Source organism: Podarcis cretensis, assembly GCF_951804945.1.
Source record: "Podarcis cretensis genome assembly, chromosome: 9".
NCBI lineage: Eukaryota > Metazoa > Chordata > Lepidosauria > Squamata > Lacertidae > Podarcis > Podarcis cretensis.
Window position 1 is genome coordinate 16,568,616 of NC_137178.1, and position 13,561 is coordinate 16,582,176.

The window sequence follows — 13,561 nt, forward strand, 5'->3', positions numbered from 1 at the left end:
GGGTTAAAGCGCTCGCTTGCAAATCCTGGCCAGAAGCCGGCTGTGCAAACGGCTTTCTTTGGGCTAGAAACGTTCCCCCGTGTGAGCATCGCAGAAGCGGCGAGCCTGCTGCGCTTGGCAGCTGAGCAGCAGGACAGGGGGAAACAGCAACCCAGTTTTGATCCGCAGGATGGATAATTGGCAAGCTTTTCCTTTACGGCTCTGTGGCGTGGGTTGCAACTATTTGACATGAGGTTGCTGTGTGATCCTTCGGTGAAATGAAATGACGCGTTTGGAAGTGTATAAAAAACATTGCTTTGGATGTGGTTCTTAGCAGCCTCCTTATTTTTGAGCCTGTATTTGTATTTCAGTAAAGGCCTATCTTTTCACTTGAAGCCTGCTTCCTTTCCTTTTGGGTTTCTGTGTTGGTAACCTCAAGTCTAGGAACGTCCTTTTAAATTTCTCCAACAGCATGAACACACTTGGAATAACACTGTGTGTACAGTTCTGATGGCAGCACCCCAAGAGGGATACTGTAGAACTTTTAAAAGGTTCAGAAAAGAGCAACCACAATGATCAACCCAGCCAGATGGGCAGGGTATAAATAAATTGTTGTTATTGTTATTATTAGGCGCCTGGAACAATTCCTTTTCCGTCTAGAAATAAAGCAAATAAGGAGGGGGGGGTGTAATATTGTGCATGAGGTTGAGAAAAAATACAGCACTTGTTTTTTCTCCTTTAGGGATAATGCTAGAAGCCCAGGCATCATCCAGATAACCTGAATGTTGGAAGAATTAAGAATGGATGAAATAAAGTATTTCTTCACACAGCACTTAATTAAACTTTGGACTTCAGTAGCACAAGATGTAGTCATGGCCACCAACTTGGACTTTAAAAGGAGATTAGATAAATTTATAGGGGATTAGATAAAGTGATGAAGGATAAGGCTATCAATGGCTGCGAGTCATTATGGCTGCATCCTATCTCCAGTATTGGAGTCAGTAGCCCTCTGAATATCAGTTGCCAGGGGGCATAAGTGTGGGGAGTGCAGTTATACTGTGCACTGTATGAAGTACAGTCGTACCTCAGAAGTCGAGCGCCTTGCGACTCGAACGTTTTGGCTCCTGAACGCTGCAAACCCAGGAGTGAGTGTTCCGGTTTGTGAACATTCTTTGGAACCTGAACGTCCGATGTGCGTTCTGCGGGTTCCGATTGGCTGCAGGAGCTTCCTGCAGCCAGTCAGAAGCCGTGCCTTGGTTTTGAAACGTTTTGGAAGTCGAACAGACTTCTGGAATGGATTCTGTCCAGCTTCCGAGGTACGACTGTACTTTCTTTTGTCCTGAATCTTCCAACATTCGGCCCAGGAGCTCAAATGCCAAATGCAAACCTTTTCCTCATATGGGAGTTCTCCCTCCCTTGATCATTTTGGTTTTCCTTTTCTGAAACTTTTCAAACTCCACACTACTCTTTTTAAGAGGTGGAGCAACCACAACTGTATAGTATTCCAAATGGGGTCACATAATACACTTAAAAGTCATTATAATATCACTAGTTTTCAGTTACTTTCTTAATGATCCCTGGCAAGGAATTTGCTTTTTCCTCAGCTGGGTCTTCCCTGAACGCTGCAAACCCATTTCAGGAACTCCTTACACTCCCTGGGAAAATGGAGATTTTCTACATTCAGTTTCCAGTCTCCACAAGGTGCGAATTATGTGTCATTTTAGACAGGGCCTGATGCAATACTGCTCTGATCTTGCCACTGAAATGCAAGCAAGTAGCAACACATTGGTATGTTTGCTGTCCTGGTTACTGCGAGCTGGTCTATCAATGGTTATGTTTACAGACTTTTGTGACCCTAGAGGCAGAAATTAAGTGTTCCTTAAGCTTCATGGCTGTGGATGTTTCCTGCAAATACAGAGGGTTGTGACTAGTGCTCAGCCAGTGTGGTGTAGTGGTTAAGAGCGGTAGTCTTGCAATCTGGGGAACCAGGTTCGCGTCTCCGCTCCTCCACATGCAGCTGCTGGGTGACCTTGGGCCAGTCACACTTCTCTGAAGTCTCTTAGCCCCACTCACCTCACAGAGTGTTTGTTGTTGGGGAGGAAGGGAAAGGAGATTGTTAGCCGCTTTGAGACTCCTTCAGGTAGTGATAAAGTGAGATATCAAATCCAAACTCTTCTTCTTCTTCAGCAGATTATGCAAGCAGTTTTGAAGACAGGTCTAAGTTGACAAAGTTAAAGCACATGAGAGCAGATTGGCTGCTGTGGAGGAGTGTCGTTTGCTTCTTCTTACAGCCTCCTTGTATATATATTTTTTAAAAAACAAGCAAATATTACCTAGGCACTTAAATCTCCAGTCCACTGTAAGCCAAAGGAAACCTCTTGTTGCTTGTGAAAGTGAGGACTGCATAGCAATGTTCTAGGGGTTAATCTCTTAAACTACCATAGAAACGGCACTGCTCTGTTTTCCATTCATTCTGTTCCTTATTTGCTTGGCTCTCCCACCTGGTCCCATCACCTCCTGGCAAATAGAAGGGGAAGAAATGGAGGTAGCGAGAGATTTTACTTTCTTGGGCTCCATGATCACTGCAGATGGTGACAGCAGCCACGAAATTAAAAGACGCCTGCTTCTTTGGAGAAAAGCGATGACAAACCTAGAAAACATTTTAAAAAGTAGAGACATCACCTTGCCAACAAAGGTCTTTATAGTTAAAGCCATGGTTTTCCCGGTAGTGATGTATGGAAGTGAAAGCTGGACCATAAAGAAGGCTGATCGCTGAAGAATTGATGCTTTTGAATTATGGTGCTGGAGAAGACTCTTGAGAGTCCCATGGACTGCAAGAAGATCAAACCTCTCCATTCTGAAGGAAATCAGCCCTGAGTGCTCACTGGAAGGACATATCCTGAAGCTGAGGCTCCAATACTTTGGCCACCTCATGAGAAGAGAAGACTCCCTGGAAAAGACCCTGATGTTGGGAAAGATGGTGGGCACAAGGAGAAGGGGACGACAGAGGACAAGATGGCTGGATAATGTTCTCGATGCTACGAACATGAGTTTGACCAAACTGCGGGAGGCAGTGGAAGACTGGAGTGCCTGGCGTGCTCTGGTCCATGGGGTCACGAAGAGTCAGACACGACTAAATGACTAAACAACAACAACCCAGTTCTGTAACATGATATGTTTCCATGGGATTTTTTTCTCTGATCTTGAAGCAGAAATGCAAAGAAGTGTTGAAGCTGCAGTAATGATCTGTAAGAAGAAAAGAGGTTGATGTTACTCCAAAAGGCTACATGTATGTATCCCTGCTTCCACAGAATTTAGGACAGTACATATAGGGTTTATGGGAAACTGGCCATGTGTATTGTGTGTATTGGCCACATACACTCAGGCACAGTGAAATCCTGTGCACCATTCCCAAATAACTCCAACTCCTCTTTCACAGTCTTCCCAGGGCCTATCTCAATGTTTCCCATACTTTTTGTTCCATGGCACACTGGAAAATTGCTCAGGTTCTTGGCAGACCACTTAATGATGTTTCCACCCGACCTGCTGTAACAATTGTATTGTGCTTTTCGAGATCTGTATGATTTTTAACTGTGCCCTTTTGCTTTGTTTGTTTCTTATGCATTTTATTTTATTGCATTGCAATTTAAATTGCATAGATTTCAAACTGTAATGCAATAAAACAGAACGTAAGAAATGAAAGATGCAATAAAAATAGAGTTAAAAATCAATAAGGATGTTTAATGCAATGGATGCATAGCCTCCCACCTTCAACCCCAAATTCATACACATGCCCTGGACCACCTGCATGAAGCTCACAGACCACGGGTGATCCATGGACCATGGGAACCTCTAACCTAGGAGAAAAGCTGTGGCAGACATATATTAAAGAGTCCTGCCCTGGAATGGAATAAAAACCTGTTAATAAACCAGTTAAGTTCCCAACACCTGTGAGAAGGCTGAATTCAGTCCAGATTCAGCAAACCAACACCTTCTTAGCTTTAAGCTAGGGCTGGCCCAAGACACTCTGGTGCGCGAAGTAAAAAGCAAAATGTGGCCACCTCCTCAACAGGGAAGAAGGTTTGAGTGAAAATCTACATCAGGAATAAGGGGGCGGGGTAAAGATCTACATTGGGATCTGCTGTCCCTGCAAATCCTGCCGCCTAAGGCAGTCCCCTCACCTTGCCTCATGGTTGGGCCGGCCCTGGAAGAAACCTGTACCAGTTATCCTTTAGCGTTTGCGCTTTGATTTCCCATGGACTATGGGAGGGTGGGAAACCTCTGCTTGTTTTCCAGAGTACAACTCCCATCATCCTTCACCACTGGCCATGCTGGCTGCAGCTGATGGGAATTAGAGTCCAACTGTAGCACCCTGCTTGTGGTTAACGCTTAGCTGGAATGAAATATTCAACGCAGCAATAGAGAAATTAAAATAGTAATTTATTTGTCAGACAAATAAATATGAGGCACAGTGGTATATGGTTACCAAGCTCTGGCCTGGCCTCTTGCCATTCTGGCCAGCACTTATATTTCCTTAATCCAGCCCCCTTGCTCCTCCTGTGGCTGCCTCTGTCCAATCAGCCTGGTTGAAATTCCTATTGGCTATTTGCTAGAACCAATCACAAAAGATACACCCATTTCCTTCTGTCCTTTTATGGAAATCAAAAAGCTATATATTCTTCTATCTATAAATGACAAATAAGTAGTAATATATCTTACATGTGTCTCAACAAGGAATCTTAATTACCAGCTCACCTCTTGCCCTCCTTGCCCTATTGCCTTCCAAAACAGATGATTAATCTTGAATTTTTATCTTAAACATATGTCAAGGATTTTGAGTTCACATCAACATTGAGAGATCTCCTTCATTTGAAGGTTTCTAAACAAAAGGCCTGACAACCATATATCAGGAGTGCTCGATGGCGTCTCCTGTCTGGCAGGAGGTTGGCTGGTGGCTGACTTAATTTCAGGATAGTTACAACTCTTACAACTATATGAAATAAGAATCTAGCATTTCTTAAATCCTTTGCATAATTATATTTAAACTAATATATTTAATACATAAATAACCTTTTAAAAGGAAAAGAAATCTTAAAAGGATCTTAGTTTAAGAAAGAAACAGCTTTAGAAAAGACTTCCCAAAAATGCTCTGTTTCTGCCAGCCAGACCAGTTGCTTTTTCACTGCTCTTGACCTTTTTAACCTTAGGAAGAAGATATGGCTCATTTTACTATTTATCCACCCTTAATTTGTAGGGTCAGTGTAACCTTGGCTCTCAGCCTGTAATTCCCTTTTTACGACTTTGAGAATTGTTTTCTGCTATAAATCAGGGGGGCCCCTTGTCTAGGAGAAAAACATCTTGCCAAGGTTTTTCTAGGCAGCTGGTCTTCTGCCTGGCATAAAACATTTGAAGATCTTTAAGCTCATTTTTAAAATACAAGCCCTGATTAAACATATAAGCTTTAATAAAAATTCAGGCTTATGAATAGATGCCTCACAACAACATGCCAAAGGCAACAAGTTTCCAATGTTTGACGATCAGGCAGGACAAAAAAGTAATAAGTTTCTGTGCAGTAAGCAATTTAATGATTGAGGACACTGTGGATTTATTTTCTAAGCCAAAGAATGCTGCCCAAGAAGATTTTTTTTTTTTAATGAATTTTTAAAAAGCAATAGCAGAGAACGCTAAGCTCTTCTGGTTATCTCTTACTTAACATGCATATCTCCTTAGCAAATTCCTTTAGAAAGCTGTTTGGCGCAAGTTCTCAGCCTTAGAGAAGGAAGCTGAACTCCAGGCTCCTGTCCAATATGCAGTTAACACTTACATCCCTCTTTGATACTGCGTGGTTTCAGCCCAGATTGTGATGTTTATTATACTCCGGGCAAAGGAAGGCAAATAGGTGTCCTTGTTTGTCTGTTTTTTAAATACCCATCAGTACCTACTGGACTCTGCTTCACACAGATAATTGCCTCCTTTCTTCTGAAAATAGAATATTAGAGCACAGAATGGGTGTAGCAACTGGCATGGATTGCTATTGGCCAGTTATTTACCCAATGACAAAGTCTTTCCTCTCTCCTTAACCGCTGCTGAAAATTGCACCAACAAAGCAGATAATACAGTTTGTGTCTTCTAGAAATGTGTGCTTATTTCCCTTAATTCCATACAGAATGTCTTTTTCTATAGAGAGTTGTTTAGCATGCATAAGAAGGTTGTTTTGGTTTTGCATAGATTCAAAGCATTCCTGTTTACTGAAAATCAGAGCATGGAAGGTTGTGTCTCAAACTGTTCCGCGATCTCTCCACACCTCTTACAATAGAGCAACAGTAAATATATGATTTAAAGGCTAAACATTAGCAACTGAGGAGGAAAAGAGAGTTTACATTCCTCATGTCTTTCTGTCAGTGAAAGCTTAAATTGCTCGTAATCTCTAGCAACTGTGGATGACTCACTGACATGTCATGTTGAAACCGCCTCATTCTTTGCTAATAAAGATAAGGCAGTGTTTATGTAAAGACTCTGGGTTGGAAATTTAAGCTAATCCAAAATGCAGCACTAGAGATTACAGACTGAGGTTAAATTCAGAACTCCACACAACTTCTCTTTTAAAACAGCTGTTGCTGGCTGCCACTTCGTTTCCAGGCCCAATTCAAGGTGCTTACATTACTGTTTTGGGGATGCAGGTGGCGCTGTGGGTTAAACCACAGAGCCTAGGACTTGCCGATCAGAACGTCAGCGGTTTGAATCCCCACAACGGGGTGAGCTCCCGTTGCTCAGTCCCTGCTCCTGCCAACCTAGCAGTTCAAAAGCACGTTAAAGTGCAAGTAGATAAATAGGCAGGAAGGTAAACTGACGGAGTCCTGCCGTCATTAGATGGTGCTTAGCATAGAAAAAAGACACAAAGAGGCAGCGAGTATTTTCATGGATGGTAAAAGCAGCTCCTTCGGCTACTCTCCTCCGATTTTATTCTCCTTTGTTCCCCTCTCTGCCTGCATGGCTGGTCTGCCAGTGTCTCACGTTACCTCCTAGTAATGGCTTTACACTCCCATCACCATATAAGGAAACACTGCCCAGAGGAAACACAACTCCATTTAAGGTCAATACATCCTAATACATTGTAAGGCACAGAGTGCTGGTCAGCCGAGGTCAGGGGGCACCCTGCGGTATTTACAAGCCTCTGCCTTGGCTTTATGACTCCCACAGTAAACGGTGTTTCCGTGCGCTGCTCTGGTTCGCCAGAAGCGGCTTAGTCATGCTGGCCACATGACCCGGAAGCTGTATGCCGGCTGCCTCAGCCAATAAAGCGAGATGAACACTGCAACCCCAGAGTCGGTCACTACTGGACCTATCGGTCAGGGGTTCCTTTACCTTTACATTGGTGTTTAAAGCTCCTAAACAGCTTGTTGGCATCCGTCTGTCTCAAGAGACAATGCAGTGTGCATAAGCAGCAGCAAAGTGACCTTCCCAGGGTGCAAGTCCAGGCAGTGTTTATGGAGGTCCTGGGTTTCCCAGACGAAAAGCCCCCATCTTGGTTATTGCCGATGTGGACTGTTAACGGAGAAATCTGAGGGTTCCCTTGGACAAAAAACAAGGACACCAGCCAGAAATACCAGAGCAAAACAGCAGCCAGTAGGCTTGGTCTTTATTGAAGACTGTCGCGACTGGACTCCCACCTGCCATGGTGGAACAAGATGGAAGCCCGGAACAAAAGAAAACCCAAACTTTTATTAGCAGCTAATCCCCATGTTACAGCCCCCAAACTACATCACTAATACATCATGGTTACATCATGAAAGGGGAGGTCTGGTGGCAGTAATCTGAGCATCCTGGACCCTGCCCCATGGTTCCCCTTGCCCTCCACCAAACACCCATCAAATGTAACAAAAAAGATATTTACATTTCCCTGTTTCCCAGGCAAGTTAATCACACCCTTTTGTCTACATCTGGGTTTGTTATTTATGGAATGTCTACCTGTCTGACACTCAGGTATCAGGATGCCAGGAATTATCCACTCAGGCAGAGGGGCTGCTGAGTAGCTGAGCTCACATGTCTGTATCAATTTCTGAAGTTTTCCCAGTGAGCCAGTACATTTATCAGTGAATTGTTACATTTGGTATTGTGCAGCAGAAGCCCTTTGAATAGATAGAAAGAAACTGCGATGAAGTGTTTTGTGGGGACAAATCACAAAAGTGATTGTGCTGATTTTGGTAGTGGGCTGCATGTGCATGATATCTGCTGGAGGGGCAACCCCCCCAACCTATACATAAATTCCTGCAACAGGTCCAAAGGAAAGCAGAGCTATATGTTTGGCACCAGCTTGGCTGCAGCAGTTCCCATAAGGAGGTGTACAAGGCACTGCCCAAACACCTTAGCAACTTGGGGGCTCCCTGGCTGGTGCTTCCCACCCCTCCTCCTCATCCAGCCAGACCCTGACAACCCAAGTCCCTCGCTGGGCCTGTCTGTGGAGATCACACATTGATTTTACATACAGAGAGGGAGAGGGAGAGGTAAAGGGACCCCCGACCGTTAGGTCCAGTCGTGGACGACTCTGGGGTTGCGGCGCTCATCTCGCTTTATTGGCCGAGGGAGCTGGCGTTTGTCCGCAGACAGCTTCCGGGCCATGTGGCCAGCATGACTAAGCCGCTTCTGGTTAACCAGAGCAGCGCACGGAAACGCCGTTTTCCTTCCCGCCAGAGCGGTACCTATTTATCTACTTGCACTTTGACGTGCTTTTGAACTGCTAGGTTGGCAGGAGCAGGGACTGAGCAACGGGAGCTCACCCCGTCGTGGGGATTCAAACCGCCGACCTTCTGATTGGCAAGCCCTAGGCTCTATGGTTTAACCCACAGCACCACCGCGTCCCGAGAGGGAGGGAGAGAAGGTCTAATTGCAACAGGGAGCTTTTCTGACTACCAGCACACCACACTCCCTCCCCCTTAATTAAATCTCTGGTCATATATGAATTGAAAGCAAAGAATAATTATTTTTCCTGCTTCTCTTATAACATAATACAGCTACAGGTCTCTCCATGAAGCTGAATGCCACTAGGCTCAGGAGAGAGAAAGTACTTTGCACAACGCGGAGTTAAACTATGGAATCTGCTGTCACTGTGGAATCTTCAGGTCCATGTTCCTTGCTGTCACAGTGCCTCATGAGTGAAGCGTAGCCCGAAGCTGAAATTACATCGCCACAGAGGAGGACCCAGTCCACATATAACCCTTCATATAACTGACTCCAGCCAACAAGAACGAGACAGGGAGGGAATACGCAATAAATTTGCAAGTGGCGTCAGTAACAGGTGCTGGACATGCTACAAACAGCAAGAGGGTGAGATGTTGGTAGTGGCATGCATAGATGAGGGTCTTGGTATGCTGTAAACTGGGGAAGGGGAGCTTTTTCTTTTAACCCTTCTGAGTGACCTTCTGAGGCCCATGTGCCTAGGCTGAGTGGCACAGAAGCAAAGGTGGCTAGAGCAACAAATATACATTTCACTTTTGTGTCGGTAGTGTAGTTTCTACATGGAGTCACCCCTCCCCTCTATTCTCCAACAAGGCAAGTGTTATAATAATTTTAAGGTCATATATGTTGTTGTTGTTTAGTCATTTAGTCATGTCCGACTCTTCGTGACCCCATGGACCAGAGCACGCCAGGCACTCCTGTCTTCCACTGCCTCCCGCAGTTTGGTCAAACTCATGCTGGTAGCTTCGAGAACACTGTCCAACCATCTCGTCCTCTGTCGTCCCCTTCTCCTTGTGCCCTCCATCTTTCCCAACATCAGGGTCTTTTCCAGGGAGTCTTCTCTTCTCATGAGGTGGCCAAAGTATTGGAGCCTCAACTTCAGGATCTGTCCTTCCAGTGAGCACTCAGGGCTGATATCCTTCAGAATGGATAGGTTTGATCTTCTTGTAGTCCATGGGACTCTCAAGAGTCTCCTCCAGCAGCATAATTCGAAAGCATCAATTCTTCAGCAATCAGCCTTCTTTATGGTCCATGTTTTTTAAGGGTCCATATATATTAGATGTTCATAAATGTACCAATCAAACACATACAAATATGTAAACTGCATGTCTGAAACCCACAGAAAACTCCTGAAACCATTTTCTCTCTCCCAAAATGACCTCAAATATTTCTCTGCAAGGTCAAAGGAAATGGGAAATCTCCCCATTGTCTCTTTGCTCACAAATCCTGTCTTAAGGGCAGGTTTAAGATATGAATAGGGTGTGAGCCCAGTAGTTATCATAACAAAAGAATGGCCAGTCTTCCCAGGTAATCCAGTCAAGTGACAATTAACAGGTAACCTGGCAGACATGATAAAAACAATGCACTCAGATTTTTGTTGTAGACCACCATTTCTGTGATGTTGGTATGATGTACCTAGGCGGTGGTTTGGGGCTACACCCCTTCTGTGATGTATGTATGATGTTTCTGGGGGGTGGTCTTGTTCTCCAGGGTAGGCAATTTCAAATGTCTATATAAGGGCTTGCACGCCTGTGCTCGTGGTCCCTCCCCCCCCCTCCTGTGTGTGAAGGGAGTACCCTGTTGCAACAGCTTTAATAAAGATCAGGCTTACTAGCTGCTTTGCTTCTCAATATTCTCTGGTTTGCCTCTGTTATTTTCTCCTACCGATAAGAGAACCTAAAAAAAGGACTTTGTATGGGCTTTGGGGTACCCTATAAGGGGAAAGGAGCAGTTTTTATTCTTGTAACACAAGTAGGAGCTGAAGGACACATGTCAACCACGTAAAGATATTAGGGGTGCGAAACATGATACCATCAATTCCCCTCTCACAAACCTTCTAGGATTCTTTCTAGGTGGTTAATTGGAAGTTTATTTTTACCATCTGCATATCTGAAGGGATGTTTCATCAGTAATGAAATAGTGTCCCTGGGAAAGAGAGCAACACTCCCCTGCAAAACAAAAAAAACCCAAGCAAACAAGCAAAAATTAAACCAGCAGCTCAAATGACATAAGCTTTTAGCCCACCAAGTCAATGGTATGAAAGTTTAGGGTTGTACACGCTGACGAAAATAAAGCCTGCCTCGGTTTCAAAATACACATAAGTGGCTGCGTTCCCAGGCATACTTGCCTGGAAGTAAAGAGAATTATATTTGATGGGATTTACTTCTGAGTTACCTTATTCAGGATGGGGTTACAGGAAATAAATTACCTGACAGTGCAATCTTAAAAAAAAGTCTCCTCAAAAGTAAATCCTATGGAGTTTAATCGGGGCTTTTTTCTCCCAGCCAGAACTCACTGGAACTCAGTTCCGGCACCTCTCAAGTGGCCATTATTGCCATGATAAGAGAACGAGGATGGCATTTGTGGAGAGTTCTGCCACCTCTTTTTCTAGAAAATTAGCACCGAGGGTGGAACCTACCCACCAACTATCCAGGACACCCCATTTTAGGGGGCTGTGTTCTCGCGTGAGAGCATGGTGTCCAAAAATGCGTGGACCACATGACTTGCACAGCAGCGTGTCTCAGTTTTGTGCTAGGACATATTGGAGGGTACGGTGTCACCATTTGCATAACAAAAACTACCACAGATAACTCGTAACAACATTTTCATAAGTAGGGGGCTTTTGAGAAACAGGTGGTCTTAAGTTTTCTAGTAGGACTGAAGCTGGTTTGAGGATAAAATACATCAGATAGCAATGTTTCTCAAGAAAGTACAGAAACAATGTGGATCGTGGCTAACGTCATGTGTATGCAGCTTTTAAAAAACCAGCAGTGTGAGAGCATCAGGTGTAGAGTTGGTGGTGGCCTATGCGTCTCTGTGTGTGATAGGTGCTGTTCACACAATGCAGGAATTTCAGCTAAAGCATCCATGACTTCATCAGTCAAGATTCCCTTCTCACCTGCTAACACAAGAACTCTCTCAGCCCAATTTCCCTTCTGCAAGATGGAAACAAGTGATGCACATCTTAAGTTACGTGAGGATGAAGATGTGCAGCCCACTAGCAGGCACGTTTACTCGGAAGTAAATTCCACTGAGTTCAGTTGGCTTAACTCTTTTTTTAGTGCTCCAGGATTATAGCCACAATTCAGTATGCATTTGCATTCAACTTGAACTCAGTGGAACCATTCTAACTCAATGACTTGCATTACAATGTGCAAATATTGTAGCTGAATTTGTTGTAAGACTTTCACCACGTTGAAATATTTTGGGTGTGCACTGCCCTCTGCTGGAGCAATGCACCATTAAATACTGTGCAGTGACAAAAACAACCCTGCCTGAGTCTAAGGTTAGGATCAGGACTTTCCCTTCCATTAGGCAGGCCCTGATTCTGCTTCAGCTTGTGGCTTCTAGTATTATAAGAATTTTAAGATCTTATATATATATAATAGATGTTCATAAATGTACCAATCAAACACATACAGATATGTAAACCACATGTCTGAAACCCACAGAAAAGTCCTGAAACCATTTTCTCTCTCCCAAAATGACCTCAAATATTTGTCTGCAAGGTCGAAGGAAATAGGAAATCTCCCCATTGTCTCTGTGCTCACAAATCCTGCCTTAAGGTAAGGGCACATTTAAGGTGTGAATAGGCTGAGCCTGTGACCTGGATCAGGAATTAAGTAGTTATAATGACAAAAGATTCTGAATTATGCTGCTGGAGGAGACTCTTGAGAGTCCCATGGACTGCAAGAAGATCAAACCTCTCCATTCTGAAGGAAATCAGCCCTGAGTGCTCACTGGAAGGACAGATCCTGAAGCTGAGGCTCCAATACTTTGGCCACCTCATGAGAAGAGAAGATTCCCTGGAAAAGACCCTGATGTTGGGAAAGATGGAGGGCATAAGGAGAAGGGGACGACAGAGGACGAGATGGTTGGACAGTGTTCTCAAAGCTACCAACATGAGTTTGACCAAACTGCGGGAGACAGTGGAAGACAGGAGTGCCTGGCGTGCTCTGGTCCATGGGGTCATGAAGAGTCGGACATGACTAAACGACTAAATGACTAAACACCTAAACAATGACAAAAGAGTGGCCAAAACCCAGATAATGCAATCAGGAAATGGCAGACAGGAGATAAACAACACACTCAGGATGCTGTTTTAGACTGCCCCCTGTGATGTATGTATGATGTATTGGGGGGAGGTGGTCCTGGGATACACCCCTTCTGTGATGTATATATGATGTTTCTGGGGATGGTCTGGTGTGTGAGAATGGGCAATTTAAAAAGTATATATAAGGGCGGGCACACCTTTGTTCTGGGTTCCTCCTCCCTCCTGCGTGTGAGGGGAGCACCCTATTGCAACAGTTAATAAAGATCAGGCTTACTAGCTGCTTTGCCTCTGTTATTTTTTCCTACCGATAGAGAACCAAAAAAGAGGACTCTATATGGGCTCTTGGGTACCCCATAAGGAAACAGGAGCACTTTTTTCTCATAACACTAGGCAGCTGAATCTGCTAGGCATTTCACTTTGTTGGGTGACAGAGCCACAAATGTGCCACGCTGCCAGCCCTCAGCACCCCGAACTAGCCTGCTGCCATTGGATGGGATGGAGGATCCAGCCCCATCTCAAATGTTGAAGAAGGTTCAGCGGCTGGTTTGGTTGGCATCTGAATTGGCGTGAGGG